Source organism: Pelophylax lessonae (assembly GCF_965119305.1).
Source record: "Pelophylax lessonae genome assembly, chromosome: 1".
Taxonomy (NCBI): domain Eukaryota; kingdom Metazoa; phylum Chordata; class Amphibia; order Anura; family Ranidae; genus Pelophylax; species Pelophylax lessonae.
This window is the reverse complement of record NC_138768.1, coordinates 440,419,640-440,446,276: the sequence shown is the minus strand read 5'-3', so window position 1 is coordinate 440,446,276 and position 26,637 is coordinate 440,419,640.

The window sequence follows — 26,637 nt, the reverse complement described above, 5'->3', positions numbered from 1 at the left end:
AGGTTTTTATTGAATAGCGGAATAGAAAATATGATATAAAATTGGTGTGATTTATCAATAGCACATGTGAACAGCAGTGTCTTATATCATTCAGCTTTGCTGCAGGCTATGGAGGGAAAAAAAAAATTCCCCTTTTAAGTGTAATTTTTAACTAGATTAATACAGACTATGCCACAATTTAATTTTTTTAACCCAAGGATGTATATTGAATAGTGGAATAGAAAAAAGTGTATGATTTTTGAAACCACTCAATAATAGCACATGTGAACACACACAGCAGTGTATTATCACATTCAGCACAGCAGCACTGAAGGAAAAACGCTGCACACAGTGACTGATAGAAAAATACTTTTCTCCCTCCTCCTCAGTGGGCAAAAAAAGATTGTGTTCACTGCACCCCACACACAGCAAAATCAATGTGGACCACTGACACCTGCCTATCTCCAGCCTCTCCCTAAAAGGATTGATAAGATCGGTCACTGCAAACCCCCCCCCACACAGCAATATCGGTTGTAGAACACTGACCCTAAAAATCAGCAGCCTCGCCCTAAAATGCCCTACAACTTGCCCTGCCTAACACACTCCGACCTGTCCCTCAATTCTATCTGGACACAAATGGTTTTTGCCTGTCTGTCCCTAATCAGCAGCCAGCACGTATGATGTGTGCTCTGTCCCTGAACTAACACAGCAGAATGATGCAGCGGCGCTCCGTCTCAAACTTATAAAGACTTGGTCACATGCTTCAGATGGCCAATCACAGCTACTAATACATTTGTAGGCATGGCTGGGATGGCTTAAGGCACACCAGTTAAATGCTTGTTGATTGGCTGTTGAAAGCCCGCCATGAAAAGCTTGCCAATGCATACAAAACCCGGAAATAAAATGACCGAACACTGATTTTTACCCGAATATACATTAAAGTTTTCGGGTCCGTGTTCGGGTAACAAAAATCCAATTATTGGGTACGAACACGAACAATACGTGGTCCAAGGGCCCGGCCAGGAAGGGAGGGCCCAGCCAGCAAGGGGAGCCACCGCCCAGTATAGAATTAACTCACCCGGGCGATACATAGTAGAAGGAGGGGAGGGACCCAGCGGCCGGCACTGCTACAGTGTGAGGAGGGGATCTGGGGAGGGGCCCGGCGGCCAGTGCTACGTCAGTGAGAGGAGGAGGGGCCCAGGCTAGGGATCCCATTGTGTCCTGTGTGTGGGGGCATGTCGGCGTCACATACAGACATGACGTTGACGGGCCCCGCCTCCACAGGTTGTGATAGGGGTAACCAGGGGCATAATTATAGGGATCACAAGGGTCACCATGGCTCTTCTATATGCCGCCCCGTCAGCCCTCCTATCCAGCCTGGTGCTAGCTGTCTCCACAATGTTCACAAGTAGTCATCCATACCTAGGACCACCTCCAAGCTCCGCCCCCTGACTCCGGCTTCAGCTTCAACTTCTTGTTTTAAGGCTGTTCCTGCTGCTGGGCATGGTAGGGAAGTACTGTGCCCCCTGGCACACTGTCCCCCCCACTGCCCCCTTCCATAATACTGTCCCCCCATACTGCCCCCTCCTGGCACACTGTCATACCCCCCCCATACTGCCCTCCACTGCCCCCTCCCATCACACTGTCTCCCTCGCATCACACTGTCCTCCCATACTGCCCCCCTCCTGGCACACTGTCCCCCCCCCATACTGCCCTCCACTGCCCCCTCCCATCACACTGTCCCCCCAAACTGCCCACTCCTGGCATACTGTCCTCCCCATATTGCCATCCACTGCCCCCTCCCATCACACTGTTTCCCTCCTGTCATACTGCCCCCTATACTGCCCCCTCCCATCATGCTGCCCCCCAAACTGCTCTCCTCTGCCCCCTCCCATAACACTGTCCCCATCCAATCATACTGTACCCATACTGTCCCATCCTGTCATACTGCCCCCCTACGCATCATGCTGTCCCCCATACTGACCCCCACTGCCCTCCTCCCATCACGTTGTGCCCCCATACTGCCCCCTCCCATCATGCTTTCCCCCATCCTGCCCCCTCCTGTCACACTGTCTCCCCATACCACCCTTCACTGCCCCCACCCAATCATGCTGTGCCCCCATACTGCTCCCTCCTGTCACACTGCCCCCTCATACTGCTCTCCACTGCCCCCTCCCATCACACTGCCCCCCTCCCATTACAGTACCTCCCTCGTGGCACTCTGACCCCATCCCATCCACTGCCCCCTACCATCACATTGCCCCCCTCCCGTCACACTGCCCCCCCTCTTGTCACACAGTCCCACCCTCCAGCCGCACTGGCCCCTTCAGTCACACTGACCCCCTCCCATCACACTGCACCCCCAAACTGTCCTCCACTGTCTCCCATCCTGTCACACTGCCCCCTCCTGTAACACTGCCCAGGTACCCTTCTTAGATGGGGTGGCTACATTCATTTTCTTGTTTAAACTTTAAACTGCAGGAAGGGGGTCCACTGCACAAAATGTGAAAGGGATCCGCTGCAGGACCGTAAAGTGTCCTGGGACCAGTGGGAAGGGCTGAGGCTGGAGGTTGCGGGGCCCTTCATGGTTTCTTGCATCAGGGCCCTGAAGGTTCTAGTTACGCCTCTGGGGGTAATGGTCGCTAACCTCACCGGAGACAATTTCCTGGATGCTGGCAATTGTGAATGAGTGCCCTCTTCATCTGCTTCATCCCTGGCGGTTTCTGTATGATGTGAGTAGTTCTTGTAACATATGGCCTCTATGTGAAATCCAGCTCCACTCAATGGTCTCTCCTGTGAGGAATGATGTGTAAATACATTTGCATTATCCCACACAATTTTAATAAAAATATATGATTCATATATTTTTATTAAAATTGTGTGGGATAATGCAAATGTATGTACACATCATTCCTCACAGGAGAGACCATTGAGTGGAGCTGGATTTCACATAGAGGCCATATGTTACAAGAACTACTCACATCATACAGAAACCGCCCTCGGACCACGTCTGAAGTGCCCGACCGCTCAGTCCGCCCCTGGCCACAGGCCCACAGCCTGCCAGTGCCAGTCACAGGCCCACAGCGAGCAAGCCACAGGCCCACAGCCTGCCAGTCAGCCAACAAGCCTGCCAGTGCGAGCCACAGGCCCACAGCCAGCAAGCGACACCCTGCCAGTGCCAGCCACATGCCCACAGCCAGCAAACCACAGCCTGCCAGCCAGCAAGCCACGGCCTGCCAGCAAGCCTGCCAGTGCCAGCCACAGGCCCACAACCAGCGAGCCACAGCCTGCAAGCAAGCCACAGCCTGCCAGCCAGCCTGCCAGTGCCAGCCACAGGCCCACAGCCAGCAAGCCACAGACTGCCAGCCAGAAAGCCTGCCAGTGCCAGCCACAGGCCCAGAGCCAGCAAGCCACAGGCCCACAGCCTGCCAGCCAGCAAGCCACAGCCAGCCAGCAAGCCTGCCAGTGCCAGCCACAGCCAGTAAGCCACAGCCTGCCAGCCACAGCAAGCCTGCCAGTGCCAGCCACAGGCCCACAGCCTGCCAGCCAGCATGCCACAGCCTGCCAGCCAGCCAGCAAGCAAGCCTGCCAGTGCCAGCCACAGCCAGCAAGCCACAGCCTGCCAGTGCCAGCCACAGGCCCACAGCCTGCCAGCGGTAGCCAGCAAGACCACAGCCTGCCAGCAGTAGCCAGCAAGACCACAGCCTGCCAGCGGTAGCCAACAAGACCACAGCCTGCCAGTCATAGCCAGCAAGACCACAGCTTGCCAACCAGCAACTGTAATTAAGGTAAGAGGAGCAAACTTGGCCTAGGTATCAGAGAGCAATGTTGTGTTGTTTTATTGTGGGTGTGGCTGGAGGCGGGGTGTGGATGGAGGCATGGCAAGGGTGTGGCCCAGCATGCCCTGATACACATACACCCTATTCAGCTGACCAAACCTTTTGGGTTAGCTGTATCAGGGCATGCTGGGCATTGTAGTTAGTAATTGCAACTCCCAGTATGCCCTGATACAACCTATGGCTCTGCAGCTGCCCCAAAATTACAACTCCTAGCATGTTGCACTATATAGTATTACAGAATAAGTTATGGTGCAACATAATGGGAGTTGTAGTTTTGGTTTGAGGCAGCTGCAGAGCCATAGGCTATGTTAGGGCATGCTGGGAGTTGTAGTTTGTCAGTAGCTCACTGCAACTCCCAGTACTCCCGAACGCAAAAAAATGTTAATAAATGAAAATAAGCCCCTTCCCTAATAAAAGTTTGAATTATCCCCCTTTTCCCATTTTTCAAATAAAATAATGTAAACAATTGTACATCCTGTTGCGGCGGTACTTATCGCACAAGGACGTACATTTTACATCCTGTACATGACGGCGAGCACCGGAGTGGTGCTCATGTCATAGGTCTCGGCTGCTATCAGCAGCCAGGGATCCACCTGTAATGGCGGACATCAGCGATCATGTGCGCCATTAACCACTCAGATGCTGTGATCAATACAGATCACGGCATCTGCATTAGTGCAGTCAGTAAAATGGATGCTGCCGCGGGGATCCGATCATCCGTATTGGCGGAGGGAGGGAGGGCCTTTCACCTGTGTCCGTCCGTCTCCAGGGATCTTATGCTATGGTCCAAGATCGAGCAGACCAAAGCAAACATTGACATATCATGCCACATTGACATATCATGTAGCATTATTAGATCTGTCATTTTTTGTAAGTGCGTTATCTTTTGTAGGTATTATAATTTAAATGCAACCAATTTCTGGTGCAATATGTGTAAAAAAAATAAAAAAACTCCTAAATGACCTGTGCCTCATTTATTATGAGTATTGTTGTCATGACGCCATGTGTTCCATGTAAATGAGTAAGTCCCTGTACAACGCAATGTGCAGAGCTCTGAATGTTCTTTATAAGGCTCTGCTGCTCCTCACCCAGGCCTACTTATAATAGACCTGGGTGAGGAGCAGTAGAGCTGTGTAGATAACTTAATAGAATATTATAATTGATGAGAATTGTTCTCTACACAGCTTTGCTGCTCCGTCACTTGCCACAACCGCCCGCATTCATATACAGGAAGAGAGCCTGCGATCAGAGATAGGGTGCTTCTGTAGCAGAGTCAGATATTTGAAGGTACCATTCAATGTTATTTAATTAAAGCATAATTTCATGTAGTTGTATGTTTTATTTGGCTAAATTGATTAAATGCGCCTATATTTTTGGTAGAATATAAAAAAATTTGGGGCCCCACTTTTAGGTTTGCCCAGGGCCACACTTTGTCTAAAACCGGCCCTGACTACAATAAATGTTTGCTGTTTTATACAGATTGCACTATGAGCTTATTTCCTTCTTCTGGGTATTGAAACTCCCTGTGTATTGACCAGTTTGACTGGGTTACCTGCAAATTGGATCATCCTCCCTATATGGGATCTCCCTTTTTAACAAGATTTGGACCCCTACATCCTGATTGTATGCTAATACAAGATGTGGCCTGGTAAGCAGCCTATCCATTTACATCTTTAGAGTGACTGCTCCTGATCCACGGGGTTCTTGGTGGTGGATTCATATAAGCTATCTTTGTGTCCATACATACCACACTATGTGTATCTCCCTTTGTTTTGGATATATTGCATGGTTTTGAGACCTGATCCCTGAATTGAGTCGGTAATTGGAAGTGGAATCCCTTGTATCTGAGTGGAATAGACCATCTATGTTTAATATTCATTCCCAACCAGAATCTGGTAAGGAGCTTGTGTGACTATCACTGATTGTTATCTATAGAGGAGTTTCGGTGACGGTCACCCCTTGAATTTACTGCCTAATCCAAATCCCTATCTGGTGAGCAGCCTGTTTGTCCATAGTGCAAGTGTGGCACAAAAGGGGTTCCTGGTGATGGGTCATGGTTTTATTACCTATTAGTAGCAATATACTGCACCATGAGATCTTTTTTTGTTTGTTTACATATGCCCTGCTGTCTCCGCCGAGTCGATTGAGCTGAGTTGGAATAAAGTGATTCAACATCATCCTTATTTGACGATAGGCTTATTCTTTTTTTCTTATCTGGTAAGCAGATTGGATTGTCCCTGTCCCAAACACGGACTGTTTTTTGAGCGCTGCAACCCTACCAATATTCCGGTATAGTGCCGGCTTCTGTCACAGGCGGAGTGATATCAAATGTACTCCGCCTCTGCCTGTGACAGGGCACAGGAGCCATAGAGGAACGGCTCTGCAGATGGGAGGGAGGTAAGGAGACAGATAAAGAGCGAGACACATGAGAGAGAGTGAGACACATGAGAGAGAGAGAGAGAGAGCGAGACACATGAGAGAGCGAGAGAGCGAGACACATGAGAGAGCGAGAGAGACACATGAGAGAGAGAGAGAGAGCGAGACACAGAGAGAGAGAGAGAGAGACACATGAGAGAGAGAGAGAGCGAGACACATGAGAGAGAGAGAGAGAGCGAGACACATGAGAGAGAGAGAGAGTGAGACACATGAGAGAGAGAGAGACATGAGAGAGAGAGAAAGACACATGAGAGAGAGAGAGCGAGACACAGGAGAGAGAGAGAGAGAGCGAGACACATGAGAGAGAGAGAGAGCGAGACACATGAGAGAGAGAGTGAGACACATGAGAGAGAGAGCGAGCGAGACACATGAGAGAGAGAGAGCGAGACACATGAGAGAGAGAGCGAGACACATGAGAGAGAGAGAGAGAGAGAGACATGAGAGAGCGAGAAAGAGCGAGACACATGAGAGAGAGAGAGAGCGAGACATGAGAGAGATTGAGACACACGAGAGAGAGAGAGCGAGCGAGACACATGAGAGAGAGCGAGCGAGACACATGAGAGAGAGAGAGAGAGACACATGAGAGAGAGAGCGAGACACATGAGAGAGAGCGAGACACATGAGAGAGAGAGAGAGAGCGAGACACATGAGAGAGAGAGAGCGAGACACATGAGAGAGAGAATGAGAGAGAAAGAGAGAGCGAGCAAGATACATGAGAGAGAGCGAGAGAGAGCGAGACACATGAGAGAGAGCGAGACACATGAGAGAGAGACAGAGAGAGAGAGCGCGAGACACGAGAGAGAGAGCGAGACACATGAGAGAGAGAGAGCAAGACACATGATAGAGAGAGCGAGAGAGAGAGAAAGAGAGAGCGAATGAGACACATGAGTGATATCAAATGTACTCCGCCTCGACCTGTGACAGGGCACAGGAGCCAGAGGAACGGCTCTGCAGATGGGAGGGAGGTAAGGAGACACATGAGAGAGAGAGAGCGAGCGAGACACATGAGAGAGAGAGAGCGAGCGAGACACATACGAGAGAGAGAGAGCGAGCGAGACACATGAGAGAGCGAGAGAAAGAGAGAGAGATGAGAGAGAGAGAGCGAGACACATGAGAGAGAGAGAGAGCGAGACACATGAGAGAGAGAGAGAGACATGAGAGAGAGGGCGAGACACATGAGAGAGAGAGAGCGAAACAAATGAGAGAGCGAGCGAGACACATGAGAGAGAGAGAGAGAGAGACACATGAGAGAGAGAGCAAGACACATGAGAGAGCGAGACACATGAGAGAGAGAGAGAGCGAGACACATGAGAGAGAGCGAGAGAGAGCGAGACACATGAGAGAGAGAGAGAGCGAGACACATGAGAGAGAGAGAGAGAGAGCGAGACACACAAGAGAGAGAGAGAGAGAGCGAGACACACAAGAGAGAGAGAGAGCGAGACACATGAGAGAGAGAATGAGAGAGAAAGAGAGAGCGAGCAAGATACATGAGAGAGAGCGAGAGAGCGAGAGAGAGCGAGACACATGAGAGAGAGCGAGACACATGAGAGAGAGAGAGAGCGAGACACATGAGAGAGAGAAAGAGAGAGAGAGCGAGACACATGAGAGAGAGAGAGAGAGAGAGACATGAGAGAGCGAGAAAGAGCGAGACACATGAGAGAGAGAGAGAGCGAGACATGAGAGAGATTGAGACACATGAGAGAGAGAGAGAGCGAGCGAGACACATGAGAGAGAGAGAGAGAGAGAGACACATGAGAGAGAGAGCGAGACACATGAGAGAGAGAGAGAGCGAGACACATGAGAGAGAGAGAGCGAGACACATGAGAGAGAGAATGAGAGAGAAAGAGAGAGCGAGCAAGATACATGAGAGAGAGCGAGAGAGCGAGACACATGAGAGAGAGCGAGACACATGAGAGAGAGAGAGAGCGAGACACATGAGAGAGAGACAGAGAGAGAGAGAGAGAGAGCGAGACACATGAGAGAGAGAGCGAGACACATGAGAGAGAGAGAGCAAGACACATGATAGAGAGAGCGAAAGAGAGAGAGAAAGAGAGAGCGAACGAGACACATGAGTGATATCAAATGTACTCCGCCTCGACCTGTGACAGGGCACAGGAGCCAGAGGAACGGCTCTGCAGATGGGAGGGAGGTAAGGAGACACATGAGAGAGAGAGAGCGAGCGAGACACATGAGAGAGAGAGAGCGAGACACATGAGAGAGCGAGAGAAAGAGAGAGAGATGAGAGAGAGAGAGAGCGAGACACGAGAGCGAGACACATGAGAGAGAGAGAGAGCGAGACACATGAGAGAGAGAGAGAGACATGAGAGAGAGAGCGAGACACATGAGAGAGAGAGAGCGAGCGAGACACAGAGAGAGAGCGAGCGAGACACATGAGAGAGAGAGCGAGACACATGAGAGAGAGAGCGAGACACATGAGAGAGAGAGCGAGACACATGAGAGAGAGCGAGACACATGAGAAAGAGAGAGAGCGAGACACATGAGAAAGAGAGAGAGCGAGACACGTGAGAGAGAGAGCGAGAGAGAGAGAGCGAGCAAGACACATGAGAGAGAGCAAGAGAGCGAGAGAGAGCGAAACAAATGAGAGAGAGAGCGAGACACATGAGAGAGAGAGAGAGCAAGACACATGAGAGAGAGAGAGAGAGCGAGACACATGAGAGAGAGAGCGAGACACATGAGAGAGAGAGCAAGACACATGAGAGAGCGAGACACATGAGAGAGAGAGAGAGCGAGACACATGAGAGAGAGAGACACACATGAGAGAGAGAGAGCGAGACACATGAGAGAGAGAGAGAGCGAGACACATGAGAGAGAGAGAGAGCGAGACACATGAGAGAGAGAGAGAGAGCGAGACACATGAGAGAGAGAGAGAGCGAGACACATGAGAGAGAGAGAGAGCGAGACACATGAGAGAGAGCGAGACACATGAGAGAGAGCGAGACACATGAGAGAGAGCGAGACACATGAGAGAGAGCGAGACACATGAGAGAGAGAGAGCGAGACACATGAGAGAGAGAGAGCGAGACACATGAGAGAGAGAGAGCGAGACACATGAGAGAGAGCGAGACACATGAGAGAGAGCGAGACACATGAGAGAGAGAGAGAGCGAGACACATGAGAGAGAGAGCGAGACACATGAGAGAGAGAGCAAGACACATGAGAGAGAGAGAGAGACACACATGAGAGAGAGAGAGAGACACACATGAGAGAGAGAGAGAGCGAGACACATGAGAGAGAGCGAGAGAGAGCGAGACACATGAGAGAGAGCGAGAGAGAGCGAGACACATGAGAGAGAGAGAGCGAGACACACGAGAGAGAGAGAGAGAGAGAGAGCGAGACACATGAGAGAGAGAGAGCGAGACACATGAGAGAGAGAGAGCGAGACACATGAGAGAGAGAGAGCGAGACACATGAGAGAGAGAATGAGAGAGAAAGAGAGAGCGAGCAAGATACATGAGAGAGAGCGAGAGAGCGAGAGAGAGCGAGACACATGAGAGAGAGCGAGACACATGAGAGAGAGAGAGAGCGAGACACATGAGAGAGAGACCGAGAGAGAGAGAGCGAGACACATGAGAGAGAGAGAGCAAGACACATGATAGAGAGAGCGAGAGAAAGAGAGAGCGAACGAGACACATGAGTGATATCAAATGTACTCCGCCTCGACCTGTGACAGGGCACAGGAGCCAGAGGAACGGCTCTGCAGATGGGAGGGAGGTAAGGAGACACATGAGAGAGAGAGAGAGCGAGACACATGAGAGAGAGAGAGAGAGCGAGCGAGACACATGAGAGAGCGAGCGAGACGAGAGAGAGAGCGAGACACATGAGAGAGCGAGAGAAAGAGAGAGAGATGAGAGAGAGAGAGAGCGAGACACGAGAGAGAGTGAGACACATGAGAGAGAGAGAGAGCGAGACACATGAGAGAGAGAGAGAGACATGAGAGAGAGCGAGACACATGAGAGAGAGAGAGCGAGCGAGACACATGAGAGAGAGAGAGAGAGCGAGACACATGAGAGAGAGAGAGCGAGACACATGAGAGAGAGAGAGAGAGCGAGACACATGAGAGAGAGAGAGAGCGAGACACATGAGAGAGAGAGAGAGAGAGACACATGAGAGAGAGAGAGAGAGCGAGACACGTGAGAGAGAGAGCGAGAGCGAGACACGTGAGAGAGAGAGCGAGAGAGAGAGAGCTAGCAAGACACATGAGAGAGAGCAAGAGAGCGAGAGAGAGCGAGACACATGAGAGAGAGAGAGCGAAACAAATGAGAGAGCGAGCGAGACACATGAGAGAGAGAGAGAGAGACACATGAGAGAGAGAGAGAGAGAGCGAGACACATGAGAGAGAGAGCAAGACACATGAGAGAGCGAGACACATGAGAGAGAGAGAGAGCGAGACACATGAGAGAGAGCGAGACACATGAGAGAGAGAGAGCGAGACACATGAGAGAGAGAGAGTGAGTATCTGCTTTGAATATGTCTGCAGTTTGATTGGTGTTGGACGGACAGTTGTTCGGATCAGAAGTTTTCTCCATTGTTTCTGGTGTTCTGCTCCTGTGTCTACATCCATCTTGAGTTTCTTTCCTTCCACGGTTACCTCTACAGTCATTGCTGAGGGTGCTGAATGCATATGATGTATGTCCAATCTGTGGAGCACTTCCTCATCCTCTGATTCAGATGACGATGTATATCTTCCCACCATATATGCCTTTGTCCTGGTGTTCAGAGGTTGTATATTTCGCACCTTCTTACTATGGCAGACTCGTTTCAGATGGCCTGCCTTACCACAATTATGACAGAGCTGATCCTTAAACCGGCAGACTTTGTGATCATGGTCTGTATTCCCACAACGGTAGCAAGCTGACTCCCGGCTTGGTGAGGGTCTATATTTACAGTTAGCTGCAGTTTGCTTGACTGCTGTTCTGAAAACTTCCTCTTTAACCTCTCCCCTTCTGCTCTGGGGGTTCAAAGCTTCTGTATCTTTCACAGCCATTTCCATCACTGAAGCTATCTCAATTGCCTTTGTAAGGGTAAGGTCTTTCTCTGTTAACAGTCTCTTTTGGCTAGACTTACTATTCAGTCCCATGACAAACTTATCCCTCAGTGCAGTTGGTAAATACTCCCCAAAAGAACAGGTTGAGGCTAGTCTGCGAAGGGCGAGCACATAAGCCTTAATATCTTCACCTGGCTGCTGCTGCCGCTGATAAAACCTGAATCTTTCTGCAATCTCTAGTGGTTTAGGCTGGAAGTGATTCCCTAACAGTGTCAGGAGCTCTGCCAAAGTCTTAGTTGCTGGTTTTTCAGGGAAAAGGAGATCCCTAAGAGTGTCATATGTCCTAGCACCAACCAGTGTCAGAAAAACTGCTACTTGCCTGTCGCCTGGGATGGCATTTGCACAGAAATATTGTTCTAATCTTTCAATCCAAGAAATCCACGTTGTCTGTTCGCCATCAAATTCACTTAATGTCCCGATCAATGACATTTTCCTGCTGGGCTCTGTGGGTTTTGTATTCCTGACAATCCAGAGTTTTTTTTCTTCCTTTCCTTTCTCACACGGATAGTAACCTTGTAAATCCCATCCTCGTCGCCACTGTTATATTCTCCGTGTTGTGAGAGACACAGGACTCTGGTCTGGAACAACGGTTGTTTATTCAGGACTCTCTGTACACTCCAACATGCATTACAGGACAGCTCTGCATATCAATACATCTCTACATGTGTCTAAAGATGGCCACTCTGCCCCTTGACCCTTGTCATCACTCCTGGGTGGAGCCAGCCTTAAAGTGACAGTACATGTGAAACCCTTCAGGTATAACAGAGAGCGAGACACATGAGAGAGAGAGAGAGCGCGAGACACATGAGAGAGAGAGAGCGAGACACATGAGAGAGAGAGAGCGAGACACATGAGAGAGAGAGAGCGAGACACATGAGAGAGAGAGAGAGAGAGACACACATGAGAGAGAGAGCTAGACACATGAGAGAGAGAGAGAGAGCGAGACACATGAGAGAGAGCGAGAGAGAGCGAGACACATGAGAGAGAGTGAGAGAGAGCGAGACACATGAGAGAGAGCGAGAGAGAGCGAGACACATGAGAGAGAGAGAGCGAGACACATGAGAGAGACCGAGCGAGACACATGAGAGAGAGAGAGCGAGACACATGAGAGAGAGAGACAGAGCAAGAGAGAGAACGAGACACATGAGAGAGAGCGAGACACATGAGAGAGAGAGCGAGACACATGAGAGAGAGAGCGAGACACATGAGAGAGAGAGAGAGAGAGAGACATGAGAGAGAGAGAGAGACATGAGAGAGAGAGAGACATGAGAGAGAGAGCGAGACACATGAGAGAGAGAGCGAGACACATGAGAGAGAGAGAGAGAGAGAGTGAGACACATGAGAGAGAGAAAGACATGAGAGAGAGAGAGAAAGACACATGAGAAAGAGAGCGAGACACAGGAGAGAGAGAGAGAGAGTGAGACACATGAGAGAGAGAGCGAGCGAGACACATGAGAGAGAGAGAGAGAGAGAGAGACACATGAGAGAGAGAGAGCGAGACACATGAGAGAGAGAGAGAGAGTGAGAGAGCGAGACACATGAGAGAGAGAGAGAGAGACATGAGAGAGATTGAGACACATGAGAGAGAGAGAGCGAGCGAGACACATGAGAGAGAGAGAGAGACACATGAGAGAGAGAGCGAGACACATGAGAGAGAGAGAGAGAGCGAGACACATGAGAGAGAGAGAGCGAGCGAGACACGTGAGAGAGAGAGAGCGAGACACATGAGAGAGAGAGAGAGAGAGAGCGAGACACATGAGCGAGAGAGAGCGAGACACACGAGAGAGAGAGAGAGAGAGCGAGACACATGAGAGAGACAGAGCGAGACACATGAGAGAGAGAGAGCGAGACACATGAGAGAGAGACATGAGAGAGAGAGAAAGAGACATGAGAGAGAGACACATGAGAGAGAGGGAGCGAGACACATGAGAGAGAGAGAGACACATGAGAGAGAGAGCGAGACACATGAGAGAGAGAGAGAGCGAGACACATGAGAGAGAGAGCGAGACACATGAGAGAGAGAGAGAGACACATGAGAGAGAGAGAGAGAGAGAGAGAAAGCGAGACACATGAGAGAGGGAAAGAGCGAGACACATGAGAGAGAGAGAGCGAGACACATGAGAGAGAGAGCAAGACACATGAGAGAGAGACAAAGCGAGAGAGAGAGCGAGACACATGAGAGAGAGAGAGCGAGACACATGAGAGAGAGAGAGCGAGACACATGAGAGAGAGAGAGAGCGAGACACATGAGAGAGAGAATGAGAGAGAAAGAGAGAGCGAGCAAGATGCATGAGAGAGAGCGAGAGAAAGCGAGACACATGAGAGAGAGCGAGACACATGAGAGAGAGAGAGAGAGAGAGAGAGCGAGACACATGAGAGAGAGAGCGAGACACATGAGAGAGAGAGAGCAAGACACATGATAGAGAGAGCGAGAGAGAGAGAAAGAGAGAGCGAACGAGACACATGAGTGATATCAAATGTACTCCGCCTCGACCTGTGACAGGGCACAGGAGCCAGAGGAACGGATCTGCAGATGGGAGGGATGTAAGGAGACACATGAGAGAGAGAGAGCGAGTCACATGAGAGAGAGAGAGCGAGCGAGACACATGAGAGAGAGAGCGAGAGAGATGAGAGAGAGAGAGAGAGCGAGACACATGAGAGAGATAGAGAGAGCGAGACACGAGAGAGAGTGAGACATGAGAGAGAGAGAGCGAGACACATAAGAGAGAGAGAGAGAGAGACACATGAGAGAGAGAGCGAGACACATGAGAGAGAGAGAGCGAGCGAGACACATGAGAGAGAGAGCGAGCGAGACACATGAGAGAGAGAGCGAGACACATGAGAGAGAGAGAGAGCAAGACACATGAGAGAGAGAGCGAGACACATGAGAGAGAGACACATGAGAGAGAGAGAGAGAGAGCGAGACACATGAGAGAGAGAGAGAGCGAGACACATGAGAGAGAGAGCGAGACACATGAGAAAGAGAGAGAGCGAGACACGTGAGAGAGAGAGAGCGAGAGAGAGAGAGCGAGCAAGACACATGAGAGAGAGCAAGAGAGCGAGAGAGAGCGAGAAACATGAGAGAGAGAGAGCGAAACACATGAGAGAGAGAGCGAGACACATGAGAGAGAGAGAGAGAGAGAGAGCGAGACACATGAGAGAGAGCGAGACACATGAGAGAGAGAGCAAGACACATGAGAGAAAGAGAGAGCGAGACACATGAGAGAGAGAGAGAGAGCGAGACACATGAGAGAGAGCGAGACACATGAGAGAGAGCGAGACACATGAGAGAGAGAGAGAGCGAGACACATGAGAGAGAGAGAGAGCGAGACACATGAGAGAGAGAGCGCGAGACACATGAGAGAGAGAGCGCGAGACACATGAGAGAGAGAGCGCGAGACACATGAGAGAGAGAGCGCGAGACACATGAGAGAGAGAGAGAGCGAGACACATGAGAGAGAGAGAGAGAAAGTGAGACACATGAGAGAGAGAGCGAGACACATGAGAGAGAGAGAGAGAGAGACACACATGAGAGAGAGAGCGAGACACATGAGAGAGAGAGAGCGAGACACATGAGAGAGAGCGAGAGAGAGCGAGACACATGAGAGAGAGAGAGAGCGAGACACATGAGAGAGAGAGAGCGAGACACACAAGAGAGAGAGAGACAGAGCGAGACACATGAGAGAGAGACATGAGAGAGAGAGAAAGAGACATGAGAGAGAGAGACACATGAGAGAGAGAGAGCCAGACACATGAGAGAGAGAGAGACACATGAGAGAGAGAGAGCGAGACACATGAGAGAGGGAGAGAGCGAGACACATGAGAGAGAGAGAGCGAGACACGAGAGAGAGAGAGAGCAAGACACATGAGAGAGAGAGAGAGCAAGACACATGAGAGAGAGACAAAGCGAGAGAGAGAGCGAGACACATGAGAGAGAGAGCGAGACACATGAGAGAGAGAGCGAGAGACACATGAGAGAGAGAGCGAGACAAGAGAGAGAGCAAGAGAGCGAGACACATGAGAGAGAGAGAGCGAAAGAGAGTGAGACACATGAGAGAGAGAGAAAGCAACAGAGAGCGAGACACATGAGAGAGAGAGACACATGAGAGAGAGAGACACATGAGAGAGAGAGAGACACATGAGAGAGAGAGAGACACATGAGAGAGAGAGACACATGAGAGAGAGAGAGAGCGAGACACATGAGAGAGAGAGAGACCGAGACACATGAGAGAGTGAGACACATGAGAGAGAGAGAGAGACACATGAGAGAGAGAGAGAGGGAGAGCGAGACACATGAGAGAGAGAGCGAGACACATGAGAGAGAGAGCGAGACACGTGAGAGAGACGCATGAGAGAGAGAGAGGGAGACACGAGAGAGCGAGACACATGAGAGAGAGAGCGAGACGAGAGAGAGAGAGAGAGAGAGAGCGAGACACATGAGAGAGAGAGAGAGAGAGAGAGCAAGACACACGAGAGAGAGAGAGAGAGAGAGAGAGAGAGAGACACATTGGAGAGAGAGAGCGAGACACATTGGAGAGAGAGAGAGCAAGACACATGAGAGAGAGCGAGACACATGAGAAAGAGAGAGAGAGAGCGAGACACATGAGAGAGAGAGCGAGACACATGAGAGAGAGAGCGAGACACATGAGAGAGAGAGAGAGAGAGACACATGAGAGAGAGAGCGAGACACATGAGAGAGAGAGAGCGAGACACATGAGAGAGAGAGAGAGAGAGAAAGCGAGACACATGAGAGAGGGAAAGAGCGAGACACATGAGAGAGAGAGAGAGCGAGACACATGAGAGAGAGAGCAAGACACATGAGAGAGAGACAAAGCGAGAGAGAGAGCGAGACACATGAGAGAGAGAGAGCGAGACACATGAGAGAGAGAGAGCGAGACACATGAGAGAGAGAGAGAGCGAGACACATGAGAGAGAGAATGAGAGAGAAAGAGAGAGCGAGCAAGATACATGAGAGAGAGCGAGAGAAAGCGAGACACATGAGAGCGAGACACATGAGAGAGAGAGAGAGAGAGAGAGAGAGAGAGAGAGAGCGAGACATATGAGAGAGAGAGCGAGACACATGAGAGAGAGAGAGAGAGAGAGAGAGAGAGCGAGACATATGAGAGAGAGAGCGAGACACATGAGAGAGAGAGAGCAAGACACATGATAGAGAGAGCGAGAGAGAGAGAAAGAGAGAGCGAACGAGACACATGAGTGATATCAAATGTACTCCGCCTCGACCTGTGACAGGGCACAGGAGCCAGAGGAACGGATCTGCAGATGGGAGGGAGGTAAGGAGACACATGAGAGAGAGAGAGCGAGTCACATGAGAGAGAGAGAGCGAGCGAGACACATGAGAGAGAGAGCGAGAGAGATGAGAGAGAGAGAGAGAGCGAGACACATGAGAGAGATAGAGAGAGCGAGACACGAGAGAGAGTGAGACATGAGAGAGAGAGAGCGAGACACATAAGAGAGAGAGAGAGAGAGAGAGAGACACATGAGAGAGAGAGCGAGACACATGAGAGAGAGAGAGCGAGCGAGACACATGAGAGAGAGAGCGAGCGAGACACATGAGAGAGAGAGCGAGACACATGAGAGAGAGAGAGAGCAAGACACATGAGAGAGAGAGCGAGACACATGAGAGAGAGACACATGAGAGAGAGAGAGAGCGAGACACATGAGAGAGAGAGAGAGCGAGACACATGAGAGAGAGAGCGAGACACCTGAGAAAGAGAGAGAGCGAGACACGTGAGAGAGAGAGCGAGAGAGAGAGAGCGAGCAAGACACATGAGAGAGAGCAAGAGAGCGAGAGAGAGCGAGAAACATGAGAGAGAGAGAGCGAGAAACATGAGAGAGAGAGAGCGAAACACATGAGAGAGAGGGCGAGACACATGAGAGAGAGAGAGAGAGCGAGACACATGAGAGAGAGAGCGAGACACATGAGAGAGAGAGCAAGACACATGAGAGAAAGAGAGAGCGAGACACATGAGAGAGAGAGAGAGCGAGACACATGAGAGAGAGCGAGACACATGAGAGAGAGAGAGAGCGAGACACATGAGAGAGAGAGAGAGCGAGACACATGAGAGAGAGAGAGAGCGAGACACATGAGAGAGAGAGAGAGCGAGACACATGAGAGAGAGAGCGCGAGACACATGAGAGAGAGAGCGCGAGACACATGAGAGAGAGAGCGCGAGACACATGAGAGAGAGAGCGCGAGACACATGAGAGAGAGAGAGCGAGACACATGAGAGAGAGAGAGAGAAAGTGAGACACATGAGAGAGAGAGCGAGACACATGAGAGAGAGAGAGAGACACACATGAGAGAGAGAGCGAGACACATGAGAGAGAGAGAGAGCGAGACACATGAGAGAGAGCGAGAGAGAGCGAGACACATGAGAGAGAGAGAGAGCGAGACACATGAGAGAGAGAGAGCGAGACACACAAGAGAGAGAGAGACAGAGCGAGACACATGAGAGAGACAGAGCGAGACACATGAGAGAGAGAGCGAGACACATGAGAGAGAGACATGAGAGAGAGAGAGAGAAAGAGACATGAGAGAGAGAGACACATGAGAGAGAGAGAGCCAGACACATGAGAGAGAGAGAGACACATGAGAGAGAGAGCGAGACACATGAGAGAGAGAGAGCGAGACACATGAGAGAGAGAGAGCGAGACACATGAGAGAGGGAGAGAGCGAGACACATGAGAGAGAGAGAGCGAGACACGAGAGAGAGAGAGAGCAAGACACATGAGAGAGAGAGAGAGCAAGACACATGAGAGAGAGACAAAGCGAGAGAGAGAGCGAGACACATGAGAGAGAGCGAGACACATGAGAGAGAGAGCGAGACACATGAGAGAGAGAGCGAGAGACACATGAGAGAGAGAGCGAGACAAGAGAGAGAGCAAGAGAGCGAGACACATGAGAGAGAGAGAGCGAAAGAGAGTGAGACACATGAGAGAGAGAGAAAGCAACAGAGAGCGAGACACATGAGAGAGAGAGACACATGAGAGAGAGAGACACATGAGAGAGAGAGACACATGAGAGAGAGAGAGACACATGAGAGAGAGAGAGACACATGAGAGAGAGAGAGACACATGAGAGAGAGAGAGACACATGAGAGAGAGAGACACATGAGAGAGAGAGACACATGAGAGAGAGAGAGAGCGAGACACATGAGAGAGAGAGACCGAGACACATGAGAGAGTGAGACACATGAGAGAGAGAGAGAGACACATGAGAGAGAGAGAGAGGGAGAGCGAGACACATGAGAGAGAGAGCGAGACACATGAGAGAGAGAGCGAGACACGTGAGAGAGACGCATGAGAGAGAGAGAGGGAGACACGAGAGAGCGAGACACATGAGAGAGAGAGCGAGACGAGAGAGAGAGAGAGAGAGAGAGAGCGAGACACATGAGAGAGCGAGACACATGAGAGAGAGAGAGAGAGAGCAAGACACACGAGAGAGAGAGAGAGAGAGAGACACATTGGAGAGAGAGAGCGAGACACATTGGAGAGAGAGAGAGCGAGACACATGAGAGAGAGCGAGACACATGAGAAAGAGAGAGAGAGAGCGAGACACATGAGAGAGAGAGCGAGACACATGAGAGAGAGAGCGAGACACATGAGAGAGAGAGCGAGACACATGAGAGAGAGAGCGAGACAAATGAGAGAGTGAGCAAGACAAATGAGAGAGAGAGCGAGACACGTGAGAGAGAGAGAGAGACACATGAGAGAGAGAGACACATGAGAGAGAGAGCGAGACACATGAGAGAGAGAGAGCGAGACACATGAGAGAGAGAGAGAGACATGAGAGAGAGAGAGAGAGAGACACATGAGAAAGAGAGCGGGACACATGAGTGAGAGAGAGACACAGACACATGAGAGAGAGAGAGACACATGAGAGAGACAGACACACACACATGAGAGAGAGAGACACACACATGAGAGAGACAGAGAGAGAGACACACACATGAGCGAGAGCGAGACACATGAGAGAGAGAGAGAGCGAGACACATGAGAGAGAGAGAGAGACACATGAGAGAGAGAGAGAGACACATGAGCGAGAGAGAGAGCGCGAGACACATAAGAGAGAGCAGGACACATGAGAGAGAGAGAGACACACACACATGAGAGAGAGACACACACACATGAGAGAGAGACACACACACATGAGAGAGAGACAGAGAGAGAGACACACACATGAGCGAGAGAGAGACACATGCGAGACAGAGAGAGCGAGACACATGAGAGAGAGAGAGCGAGACACATGAGCGAGAGAGAGAGAGAGACATGAGAGAGAGAGCGGGACACATGAGAGAGAGAGAGACACAGACACATGAGAGAGAGACACATGAGAGTGAGAGAGAGAGAGACACATTAAAGAGAGAGAGACACACACATGAGAGAGAGACAGAGAGAGAGACACACACATGAGAGAGAGAGAGACAGAGAGAGACACACACACACATGAGAGAGAGAGACACATGAAAGAGAGACACACACATAAGAGAGAGAGACACACACACACACACACATGAGAGAGAGAGAGAGAGAGAGAGAGAGAGACACACATGAGAGAGAGACACACACACACACACACACATGAGAGAGAGAGAGACACACACACATGAGAGAGACACACACACATGAGAGAGAGAGACACACACACATGAGAGAGAGAGAGAGAGAGAGAGAGAGAGAGTCTGGGGCTCTACATCCTCAACGGCCGTACCAACAAGGGAGACACATGAGAGAGAGCGAGACACATGAGAGAGAGAGCGAGACACATGAGAGAGAGAGAGAGCGAGCGAGACACATGAGAGAGAGAGCGAGCGAGACACATGAGAGAGAGAGCGAGACACATGAGAGAGAGAGAGAGCAAGACACATGAGAGAGAGAGCGAGACACATGAGAGAGAGACACATGAGAGAGAGAGAGAGAGCGAGACACATGAGAGAGAGAGAGAGCGAGACACGAGAGAGAGAGCGAGACACATGAGAAAGAGAGAGAGCGAGACACGTGAGAGAGAGAGAGCGAGAGAGAGAGAGCGAGCAAGACACATGAGAGAGAGCAAGAGAGCGAGAGAGAGCGAGAAACATGAGAGAGAGAGAGCGAAACACATGAGAGAGAGAGCGAGACACATGAGAGAGAGAGAGAGAGAGCGAGACACATGAGAGAGAGAGCGAGACACATGAGAGAGAGAGCAAGACACATGAGAGAAAGAGAGAGCGAGACACATGAGAGAGAGAGAGAGCGAGACACATGAGAGAGAGCGAGACACATGAGAGAGAGAGCGAGACACATGAGAGAGAGAGAGAGCGAGACACATGAGAGAGAGAGAGAGCGAGACACATGAGAGAGAGAGCGCGAGACACATGAGAGAGAGAGCGCGAGACACATGAGAGAGAGAGCGCGAGACACATGAGAGAGAGAGCGCGAGACACATGAGAGAGAGAGAGCGAGACACATGAGAGAGAGAGAGAGAAAGTGAGACACATGAGAGAGAGAGCGAGACACATGAGAGAGAGAGAGAGAGAGACACACATGAGAGAGAGAGCGAGACACATGAGAGAGAGAGAGAGAGAGAGACACATGAGAGAGAGCGAGAGAGAGCGAGACACATGAGAGAGAGAGAGAGAGCGAGACACATGAGAGAGAGAGAGCGAGACACACAAGAGAGAGAGAGACAGAGCGAGACACATGAGAGAGAGACATGAGAGAGCGAGAAAGAGACATGAGAGAGAGAGACACATGAGAGAGAGAGAGCCAGACACATGAGAGAGAGAGCGAGACACATGAGAGAGAGAGCGAGACACATGAGAGAGAGAGAGCGAGACACATGAGAGAGAGAGAGCGAGACACATGAGAGAGGGAGAGAGCGAGACACATGAGAGAGAGAGAGCGAGACACGAGAGAGAGAGAGAGCAAGACACATGAGAGAGAGAGAGAGCAAGACACATGAGAGAGAGACAAAGCGAGAGAGAGAGCGAGACACATGAGAGAGAGAGAGACACATGAGAGAGAGAGCGAGACACATGAGAGAGAGAGCGAGAGACACATGAGAGAGAGAGCGAGACAAGAGAGAGAGCAAGAGAGCGAGACACATGAGAGAGAGAGAGCGAAAGAGAGTGAGACACATGAGAGAGAGAGAAAGCAACAGAGAGCGAGACACATGAGAGAGCGAGACACATGAGAGAGAGAGACACATGAGAGAGAGAGAGACACATGAGAGAGAGAGAGAGAGACACATGAGAGAGAGAGAGACACATGAGAGAGAGAGACACATGAGAGAGAGAGACACATGAGAGAGAGAGAGAGAGCGAGACACATGAGAGAGAGAGAGACCGAGACACATGAGAGAGTGAGACACATGAGAGAGAGAGAGAGACACATGAGAGAGAGAGAGAGGGAGAGCGAGACACATGAGAGAGAGAGCGAGACACATGAGAGAGAGAGAGCGAGACACGTGAGAGAGACGCATGAGAGAGAGAGAGGGAGACACGAGAGAGCGAGACACATGAGAGAGAGAGCGAGACGAGAGAGAGAGAGAGAGAGAGAGCGAGACACATGAGAGAGCGAGACACATGAGAGAGAGAGAGAGAGAGCAAGACACACGAGAGAGAGAGAGAGAGAGAGAGAGAGAGACACATTGGAGAGAGAGAGCGAGACACATTGGAGAGAGAGAGAGCGAGACACATGAGAGAGAGCGAGACACATGAGAAAGAGAGAGAGAGAGCGAGACACATGAGAGAGAGAGCGAGACACATGAGAGAGAGAGCGAGACACATGAGAGAGAGAGAGACACATGAGAGAGAGAGCGAGACACATGAGAGAGAGAGAGCGAGACACATGAGAGAGAGAGAGAGAGAGAAAGCGAGACACATGAGAGAGGGAAAGAGCGAGACACATGAGAGAGAGAGAGAGCGAGACACATGAGAGAGAGAGCAAGACACATGAGAGAGAGACAAAGCGAGAGAGAGAGCGAGACACATGAGAGAGCGAGAGAGCGAGACACATGAGAGAGAGAGAGCGAGACACATGAGAGAGAGAGAGAGCGAGACACATGAGAGAGAGAATGAGAGAGAAAGAGAGAGCGAGCAAGATACATGAGAGAGAGCGAGAGAAAGCGAGACACATGAGAGAGAGCGAGACACATGAGAGAGAGAGAGAGAGAGAGAGAGAGCGAGACATATGAGAGAGAGAGCGAGACACATGAGAGAGAGAGAGCAAGACACATGATAGAGAGAGCGAGAGAGAGAGAAAGAGAGAGCGAACGAGACACATGAGTGATATCAAATGTACTCCGCCTCGACCTGTGACAGGGCACAGGAGCCAGAGGAACGGATCTGCAGATGGGAGGGAGGTAAGGAGACACATGAGAGAGAGAGAGCGAGTCACATGAGAGAGAGAGAGCGAGCGAGACACATGAGAGAGAGAGCGAGAGAGATGAGAGAGAGAGAGAGAGCGAGACACATGAGAGAGATAGAGAGAGCGAGACACGAGAGAGAGTGAGACATGAGAGAGAGAGAGCGAGACACATAAGAGAGAGAGAGAGAGAGAGAGACACATGAGAGAGAGAGCGAGACACATGAGAGAGAGAGAGCGAGCGAGACACATGAGAGAGAGAGCGAGCGAGACACATGAGAGAGAGAGCGAGACACATGAGAGAGAGAGAGAGCGAGACACATGAGAGAGAGAGAGAGCAAGACACATGAGAGAGAGAGCGAGACACATGAGAGAGAGACACATGAGAGAGAGAGAGAGAGCGAGACACATGAGAGAGAGAGAGCGAGACACATGAGAGAGAGAGCGAGACACATGAGAAAGAGAGAGAGCGAGACACGTGAGAGAGAGAGCGAGAGAGAGCGAGCAAGACACATGAGAGAGAGCAAGAGAGCGAGAGAGAGCGAGAAACATGAGAGAGAGAGAGCGAAACACATGAGAGAGAGAGAGCGAGACACATGAGAGAGAGAGAGAGAGCGAGACACATGAGAGAGAGAGCGAGACACATGAGAGAGAGAGCAAGACACATGAGAGAAAGAGAGAGCGAGACACATGAGAGAGAGAGAGAGCGAGACACATGAGAGAGAGCGAGACACATGAGAGAGAGAGAGCGAGACACATGAGAGAGAGAGAGAGCGAGACACATGAGAGAGAGAGAGAGCGAGACACACGAGAGAGAGAGCGCGAGACACATGAGAGAGAGAGCGCGAGACACATGAGAGAGAGAGCGCGAGACACATGAGAGAGAGAGCGCGAGACACATGAGAGAGAGAGAGCGAGACACATGAGAGAGAGAGAGAGAGACACATGAGAGAGAGAGCGAGACACATGAGAGAGAGAGAGAGCGAGACACATGAGAGAGAGCGAGAGAGAGCGAGACACATGAGAGAGAGAGAGAGCAAGACACATGAGAGAGAGAGAGCGAGACACACAAGAGAGAGAGAGACAGAGCGAGACACATGAGAGAGACAGAGCGAGACACATGAGAGAGAGAGCGAGACACATGAGAGAGAGACATGAGAGAGAGAGAGAGAAAGAGACATGAGAGAGAGAGACACATGAGAGAGAGAGAGCCAGACACATGAGAGAGAGAGAGACACATGAGAGAGAGAGCGAGACACATGAGAGAGAGAGAGCGAGACACATGAGAGAGAGAGAGCGAGACACATGAGAGAGGGAGAGAGCGAGACACATGAGAGAGAGAGAGCGAGACACGAGAGAGAGAGAGAGCAAGACACATGAGAGAGAGAGAGAGCAAGACACATGAGAGAGAGACAAAGCGAGAGAGAGAGCGAGACACATGAGAGAGAGCGAGACACATGAGAGAGAGCGAGACACATGAGAGAGAGAGCGAGACACATGAGAGAGAGAGCGAGAGACACATGAGTGAGAGAGCGAGACAAGAGAGAGAGCAAGAGAGCGAGACACATGAGAGAGAGAGAGCGAAAGAGAGTGAGACACATGAGAGAGAGAGAGAAAGCAACAGAGAGCGAGACACATGAGAGAGAGAGACACATGAGAGAGAGAGACACATGAGAGAGAGAGAGACACATGAGAGAGAGAGAGAGACACATGAGAGAGAGAGACACATGAGAGAGAGAGAGAGCGAGACACATGAGAGAGAGAGACCGAGACACATGAGAGAGCGAGACACGTGAGAGAGACGCATGAGAGAGAGCAAGAGAGCGAGAGAGAGCGAGAAACATGAGAGAGAGAGAGCGAAACACATGAGAGAGAGAGAGCGAGACACATGAGAGAGAGAGAGAGAGCGAGACACATGAGAGAGAGAGCGAGACACATGAGAGAGAGAGCAAGACACATGAGAGAAAGAGAGAGCGAGACACATGAGAGAGAGAGAGAGCGAGACACATGAGAGAGAGCGAGACACATGAGAGAGAGAGAGCGAGACACATGAGAGAGAGAGAGAGCGAGACACATGAGAGAGAGAGAGAGCGAGACACATGAGAGAGAGAGCGCGAGACACATGAGAGAGAGAGCGCGAGACACATGAGAGAGAGAGCGCGAGACACATGAGAGAGAGAGCGCGAGACACATGAGAGAGAGAGAGCGAGACACATGAGAGAGAGAGAGAGAGAGACACACATGAGAGAGAGAGCGAGACACATGAGAGAGAGAGAGAGCGAGACACATGAGAGAGAGCGAGAGAGAGCGAGACACATGAGAGAGAGAGAGAGCGAGACACATGAGAGAGAGAGAGCGAGACACACAAGAGAGAGAGAGACAGAGCGAGACACATGAGAGAGACAGAGCGAGACACATGAGAGAGACAGAGCGAGACACATGAGAGAGAGAGAAAGCAACAGAGAGCGAGACACATGAGAGAGAGAGACACATGAGAGAGAGAGACACATGAGAGAGAGAGAGACACATGAGAGAGAGAGACACATGAGAGAGAGAGACACATGAGAGAGAGAGAGACACATGAGAGAGAGAGAGACACATGAGAGAGAGAGACACATGAGAGAGAGAGAGAGAGAGACCGAGACACATGAGAGAGCGAGACACGTGAGAGAGACGCATGAGAGAGAGAGAGGGAGACACGAGAGAGCGAGACACATGAGAGAGAGAGCGAGACGAGAGAGAGAGAGAGAGCGAGACACATGAGAGAGCGAGACACATGAGAGAGAGAGAGAGAGAGCAAGACACACGAGAGAGAGAGAGAGAGAGAGAGAGAGAGAGAGAGAGACACATTGGAGAGAGAGAGCGAGACACATTGGAGAGAGAGAGAGCGAGACACATGAGAGAGAGCGAGACACATGAGAGAGAGAGCGAGACACATGAGAGAGAGAGCGAGACACATGAGAGAGAGAGCAAGACACATGAGAGAGAGAGCGAGACAAATGAGAGAGTGAGCAAGACAAATGAGAGAGAGAGCGAGACACGTGAGAGAGAGAGAGAGACACATGAGAGAGAGAGAGAGACACATGAGAGAGAGAGCGAGACACATGAGAGAGAGAGAGCGAGACACATGAGAGAGAGAGAAAGACATGAGAGAGAGAGAGAGAGAGACACATGAGAAAGAGAGCGGGACACATGAGTGAGAGAGAGACACAGACACATGAGAGAGAGAGAGACACATGAGAGAGAGAGACACACACACATGAGAGAGAGAGACACACACATGAGAGAGACAGAGAGAGAGACACACACATGAGCGAGAGCGAGACACATGAGAGAGAGAGCGAGACACATGAGAGAGTGAGAGAGACACATGAGAGAGAGAGACACATGAGCGAGAGAGAGAGCGCGAGACACATAAGATAGAGCAGGACACATGAGAGAGAGAGAGACACACACACATGAGAGAGAGACACACACACATGAGAGAGAGACACACACACATGAGAGAGAGACAGAGAGAGAGACACACACATGAGCGAGAGAGAGACACATGCGAGACAGAGAGAGCGAGACACATGAGAGAGAGAGAGCGAGACACATGAGCGAGAGAGAGAGAGAGAGAGAGAGACATGAGAGAGAGAGCGGGACACATGAGAGAGAGAGAGACACAGACACATGAGAGAGAGACACATGAGAGTGAGAGAGAGAGAGACACATGAGAGAGAGAGACACACACATGAGAGAGAGACACACACATGAGAGAGAGAGAGACAGAGAGAGACACACACACACATGAGAGAGAGAGAGACACATGAAAGAGAGACACACACATAAGAGAGAGAGACACACACACACACACACATGAGAGAGAGAGAGAGAGAGAGAGACACACACATGAGAGAGAGACACACACACACACACACACACACATGAGAGAGAGAGACACACACACAT